At 38.7% G+C, this 6,773-nt stretch overlaps 1 long non-coding RNA gene across 2 annotated transcripts in view; it reads left to right on the top strand.

Moving 5' to 3' along the window:
* The window catches only part of LOC101906736 (uncharacterized), a 29,111-nt gene extending 24,011 nt beyond the window's left edge, over positions 1-5,100 (top strand). For both annotated transcript variants that reach the window (XR_009494917.1, XR_009494916.1), the window contains exon 2: positions 2,592-5,100. This is a non-coding gene — a long non-coding RNA (uncharacterized lncRNA). The remainder of the gene's footprint in view (positions 1-2,591) is intronic.
* Positions 5,101-6,773: the final 1,673 nt, after the last annotated feature.

Here is a 6,773-nt window from a genome sequence, read left to right as displayed (position 1 = left end):
GAGACTCTTGAAACAACTCTGCAGGGAGAAAGAGATAAAAACATTAACAGGGCCCGCAAATAGCATTCAATATTGCTCTTTTAAAAAAATTGCATGCTTATTTCCAAGGAGATGGCAACCATTAGTATAGGTAGTTGCATCTTTAAATAAGTATCATCTTGTATTACTGGTGATTAAATTTAAAAGGAAATTATGGGCTTTTCAAACTTCTCCATGTCCCTATTGGAATACAAAAGCATATTCCTGAACAACCATAGGATTTCCATAAGCTGATGAAAAGATTACTCAGGAGGTGAAATACTCTAGACCACAAACCACTTACATATGACTGCGTTAAAATTATGTAAATGTCCTATTTTAAAAGCACTCATATCATCAAGAAAATAAATTTATTGTGCAAAAGTCATTTAATCCCTGACTCTTCCCTGAAATGTCTGCAGGCAATTCATTGAATTCAATTTCATGAAATACTGTTCTGAAGGAGATTTGTAGATTTCAAACAGATTTATTATAATGACTGTAAACATTCTTTTGGATTCATTTTCTTTGCTGTCCTCATGCAGAAAAGAATTATATATCAATATAAGGACTTTTTGCTAGTGTGCATTCCACTGATTGCTTGCAGTTCTTTGATGAGCAAATCCCAGTGTATCTGACTCCAGCCATGTTTGTGGCCACTTAACCAGACTCTGTAGATTGCAACCTGGTCCCTGGTTATTTCTATGGTCTAAAGACTGGTCCAACCAACCACACTTGGTTCCATTAATTATGTGGACACAGGCCTTGAGCAAAGAGTATTACCAGATGAAATGAATGGACTATATGGTGGTTGACTTGGTGGGCCCAGCAGAAGGTGATGAAAACACTGAATTGGCAACAGATCTCCAAAAGCAGCAGTATACAGCACTCCACCCTGGATAACATCTCTATTGAGCTATTACTCAATACAAACTGGTGAATGATCTTGACAATTACCATAAAACTCTGATCTTTAAATGTGCAAATATGTATTGTGAATGACAAAGATGCAATTAGTCCATTCTTTTGTGAAAGTGAAAGTTGTTCAGTTGTGTCTGACTCTTTGCAACTGTATAGTCCATGGAATTCTCTAAGCCAGAATACTGGAGTGGGTAGCCTTTCCTTTCTCCAGGGTTTTTTCCCAACCCAGGGATGGAACCCAGGTCTCCCACATTGCAGGTGGATTCTTTACTAGCTGAGCCAGGAGTGAAGCCCAAGAATACTGGAGTGGGTAGCCTTTCCCATCTCCAGCATATCTTCCTGACCCTGGCTTATAGAAATCCTACCAGGGTCTCCTGCATTGCAGGAGGATTCTTTACCAACTGAGCTATCAGGGAAGCCCATTCATTCCTTTGGAGCTCCTAAAATCTTAAATGAAATTAATTTCTGTGCTGAACACAGTACTTAGTGCTTAGTTCCCAATCTCAGAGGCAAATAGCTTAACCTTAGAATACTATAAACCAGGAAAAAACTGGGAATACAAAGATCTACTTTTTGTCATTGAAGAGTTCATAAGCTAGAGCAAGATAGATATTTTATAATATAGATATTAATAGAGTTGCAAGGAGCTTCAGAGTGCATATCATGCTCACTATCTAAAAACAGAGAAAAGTTAATATTATATAAATTAATATTGGGTAAATTGATAATATTATCCAACTCTAAAGGCTGTTATGAGGACTAACTGCAGACTGATAGGAAGACTGTTCAAAATAATTCTTGGTACATGTTATATGCTAGCAATTATTTTCACTTGTTATCATTATGGAAATTCCACACTTCCTTGTGTTTAGTCCCTGTATGGTAGCAGCTATCATTCAATGGATGCCTACTACATACCATATATCTTATTCCAAATAATAATTGTTAATCCTTTTAATAACTCTCTGAAGTATCTGTCATAGATCCTGATTTTTAAATGGAAAATTCAACATTCTGAAATTAAATAATTTTCCCAATTTTAGCTGCAGTAAATCTGGATTGAAAATTCAGCCTCTACTTTTCTACTAAACTACACAGTCCCGTGGATAGAGATCACTAATGGAGAATTGGGATTAAACTGCTTAGTTCTCTGGCAGTTCTGTTCTCTGAGGGATTGGCTTTCTTTAAACGTTATTTATTTACTGTATTTGTTTTTGGCCGTGCTGGGTCTTTGTTGCTGCACATCAGCTTTCTCTAGTTGCATTGAGCAGGGGCAGCCCTCTGTTGTGGAGCGCCGGCTTCTCATTGCTGTGGTTTCTCTCGCTATGGAGCATAGGGAAGCTCCGGGTGTACGGGCTTCAGTAACTGCAGCACGCAGGCTCGGCACTTGCAGCTTGTGGGCTGAGTTACTCTGCAGCACGTGGGATATCCCTGGACTAGGGATCAAAACCATGTCCACTGCACTGGTAGATGGATTCTTAACCACTGAACCACTGGGAAGTCTGGGATTATCTCTTTCAATCCACCCTTTGTTCCTTTTTGAAGCAAAGACAGACACTTGAGATAGTGAACTATTATAACGTATAGGGAACTGGCAAATATATACAAACTAAACTCAGTACATTTTTCTAGCACTTCCTCTCTTTTTACAGGTGGCCTGTAAAGAAGATGGAGTCTGTAATCCTCCATGAGTGGGAAAAAAAGCATTTGAACATTACACTTCCACATCCAACGGTTTGTAGGAAAATCTATATTTCTAGGTATATCATGTCATGTTCATAAGACAGGATTAATAATCTCAGTTCATCCCAAAGCACTGAGCAATCAGGAGAGAACTGGATAAACATGATCCACGAGGAATAGAGCTGAATGAAGCCGTAGGGAAGAGGCATGCTTTGCTTAGGCAGGACTTGCACTGATGACCTGACCAGCCTACTCTTTGTCTGTTTCCGTGCTATGTCCTTCTCAAAGTAAACTAAGTAAGCAAAATAAGCTGTGATTAAACTGGGTTTTTAACAATACTCAGCTGTCTTTTAGAATGGGCAGCTGTGTTTATTTTCAAGTTTTAAAACTTAGATATGTATGTGTGTGCGTGTGCATATGCACATTTTCCTTTTTTTAAAGGTAATAAATGGTTAAAATTTATTAAAATGGTAACTGTGTGTCAGGACTATCTATTGCTTTACATTATTTCATTTAATCTTTGCAACAGTTCTATTAGTTAAGTATTATTATTCCATTTTCACAGATGAGGAAACTGAGGCCCAAAATAACAAGGCCTGGTAGTGTATATGAGATCATAAAGCTAGTAAAAATTACAAGCTAGACAGCCAAATGCAGACCTGGAGGTTTTGTGTGTGATGTTAGACCACTTTCTGTGTTCTTTAGAATATTTGAAAAATAATTGAGAAATAAATGTCACATAATTGCATTGCTAAGATATATGCCAAAGCCTTTGACTGTGTGGATCACAATAAACTGTAGAAAATTCTGAAAGAGATGGGAATACCAGCCACCTAACCTGCCTCTTGAGAAACCTGTATGCAGGTCAGGAAGCAACAGTTAGAACTGGACATAGAACAACAGACTGGTTCCAAATAGGAAAAGGAGTACATCAAGGCTGTATATTGTCACCCTGCTTATTTAACTTCTATGCAGAGTACATCATGAGAAACGCTGGGCTGGAGGAAGCACAAGCTGGAATCAAGATTGTTGGGAGAAATATCAATAACCTCAGATATGCAGAAGACTCCGCCCTTATGGAAGAAAATGAAGAGGAACTAAAAAGCCTCTTGATGAAAGTGAAAGAGGAGAGTGAAAAAGTTGGCTTAAAACTCAACATTCAGAAAACTAAGATCATGGCATCTGGTCCCATCACTTCATAGCAAATAGATGGGGAAACAGTGGAAATAGTGGCTGACTTTATTTTTCTGGGCTCCAAAATCACTGCAGGTCATGATTGCAGCCATGAAACTAAAAGACACTTAGTCCTTGGAAGGAAAGTTATGACCAACCTGCTGCTGCTGCTAAGTCGCTTCAGTCGTGTCCGACTCTGTGCGATCCCATAGATGGCAGCCCATCAGGCTCCCCCATCCCTGGGATTCTCCAGGCAAGAACACTGGAGTGGGTTGCCATTTCCTTCTCCAATGCATGAAAGTGAAAAGTGAAAGTGAAGTCACTCAGTCGTGTCCGACTCTTTGCGACCCCGTGGACTGCAGCCTACCAGGCTCCTCCGCCTATGGGATTTTCCAGGCAAGAATACTGGAATGGGGTGCCATAGCCTTCTCCGATGACCAACCTAGACAGCATATTAAAAAGCAGAGACGTTACTTTGCCAACAAAGGTCCATCTAGTCAAGGCTATGGCTTTTCCAGTAGTCATGTATGGATGTGAAAGTTGAACTATAAAGAAAGCTGAGCGCCGAAGCATTGATGCTTTTGAACTGTGGTGTTGGAGAAGACTCTTGAGAGTCCCTTGGACTGCAAGGAGATCCAACCAGTCCATCCTAAAGGAGATCAGTCCTGGGTGTTCATTGGAAGGACTGATGTTGAAGCTGAAACTCCAATACTTTGGCTACCTGATGTGAAGAGCTGACTCATTTGAAAAGACCCTGATGGTGGGAAAAATTGAGGGCAGGAGAAGGGGACGATAGAGGATGAGATGGTTGGATGGCATCACTGACTCGATGGACATGGGTTTGGGTGGACTCCAGGAGTTGGTGATGGACAGGGAGGCCTGGCGTGCTGTGATCACAAGCAGTCGGACATGACTGAGTGACTGAACTGAATTGAAGAGATAGTCAGTCTGTATTTTGAAGCTTTTGTGTACATAGCGAATACTTTGCCAATTCAAAGTTTTCACATTTTTCACTTGATGCATCATAATGCACAATTTAAGCTATTTTAAATTGTTTGAACATGATGTTTTCTTCATTTACCATGAAGAAAATCATTTATTTTACAACTTCCATGTTTTTAAGAATTTATGGTACCTTCATTTTTCTCATAAAAATCTTACATTGATATCTTTGTGTTTAAAGTTTCTAATGCAGTTATGTAAGATTAAATTTTAGGATATATTTTTGGAAGTCTAATTCCTATCCCAAAGACATGATTTTGTTTTAATGCTCCAGATTTTTTTTAATAAAAAATAATTTAAAACTTCCCATGAGACTTTCTGTCTGTTCTTTTTGTTGACCCCTTATTTGCCCTTTTGCAATGGCTTTATCTCCCAAAGAATTTCAAATGTCTAATCATTTAGAGTTAGAAGACAAGTTCATTTCAAAATAAAGGCCCCTGTTTAGCTGATATTAATTTAACAAGTTAGTGTTTGCAATTCTTGAAATGTATTTTCTCCCAAGTAATTTTACTCATTAAATGCAGGCTTTGTTTTCTTGAGTACTTCTGGATCAAGCGCTGACTATGCTGCCACTTACCCCAGTAAGTCTGGCTTTCCAGTCTCTCTCTTCCAAGCTTTCACATTCTGACTGTCTCACAGTATTACTCAACCGTGACTTCTATCTTGGTTCAAGCTAGATCTACTGCTTTCTTAGCTTTTCTGGTGGTTGAAGGCTTGCTTTCAGTGGGACAGAGGTCTGGACAAATAGGCTTTGCATTTGAGGGTGTCTGCTTGTCCTCCCAAGTCCTCTGACTTCCCCTGCGGGTTGGGCTGTGTGGTCAGACTTTTACTTGGAGTTGTTCTGTAACATATCATGTCTAGGCAGGTGGGAAAGGAAAAATCTTCCAACCCACAAAATGTCTCATAAGCATGACCAGAGCATAATTCAAAAGCCTGGAGATAAGTAGAACTATTATTATTCTCAATACCATAATTCAGCACTTAACAAATTCACCATGAAGAGATAAGCTCCACAAAGAATCCGCAATTGCAGGCGGATTCTTTACCATCTAAGCCACCAGGGAAGCCCTTTCAATTGCACACTTAGTGCTAAATCCACATTGCCAACAAAAGATAGAATAACACAAGTTAACTGGCAAATAAGTCTAAACCTTTTAATAAAAGGACCGGGAAAAGCTCAAAAAGTTGCAAAGATGATGGCCATGGGAGCTTGCAGAAGATCATTAGAGACTAACCGTACTGTCCATGACAGCTTCCTGTTTAGATATTGGTATCAGCCTTATAGAAATAGAGATCAGAAGGAGTAGAATCCTGTGAAACAAGCTCAGGACTAGGAGATAAGAATTAGAAAACCTGGGGTCTAATCCTAGCCTTGACTATTACTTTATTTATTTGAACAAATTATTTAACTTTTGTTTCTCAATAACAAGTGCTAACTATGAGAGAAATTACAATAACAAGTACTAACTATAAGAAAAATGACAAAGCAATCCTTTCAAGTAAAATTCTTGATCTGAAGAAGATGTAGGAATAGAAGTCACTGTTCAGCTTTCAGTTCATATCATCTTTTAAATGTGTGTACATGTTTTAATGTCAATATTGACAAAGCTTTATGAAAAAATGGAAACGGTTGCCACATTCCAGTATTTAACAGTTTAAATCATTCTAAAATGTTGGCCAACTGGCGGAGGCGTTAACAGAGATCAAAGCCTCATGAAGGTATTAACTGAGCTTCACATGTCTTCAATTATTCATTTCCCAAAAGAAGGAAAATACAGACTCATTTTATTAAACAGATGTTGACAAATTTTTGGAACCATAGAAAAGGAAATAGACAATCTTTTTCAAAACGTTTTTAGACATTTATCTGTAATTCTTGGTGAAAATTCTTAGCACAAAAAGTATCCTGGCTGAGGCATGGGAGGTCAGGGAACATAGTAGAGAGGTAATGGAATAATCTAGGGATAGACAGCCAA

This window comes from Bos taurus, chromosome 6 (assembly GCF_002263795.3).
Source record: "Bos taurus isolate L1 Dominette 01449 registration number 42190680 breed Hereford chromosome 6, ARS-UCD2.0, whole genome shotgun sequence".
NCBI classification, from domain to species: domain Eukaryota; kingdom Metazoa; phylum Chordata; class Mammalia; order Artiodactyla; family Bovidae; genus Bos; species Bos taurus.
This window is presented reverse-complemented; position numbering and strand designations above follow the sequence as displayed.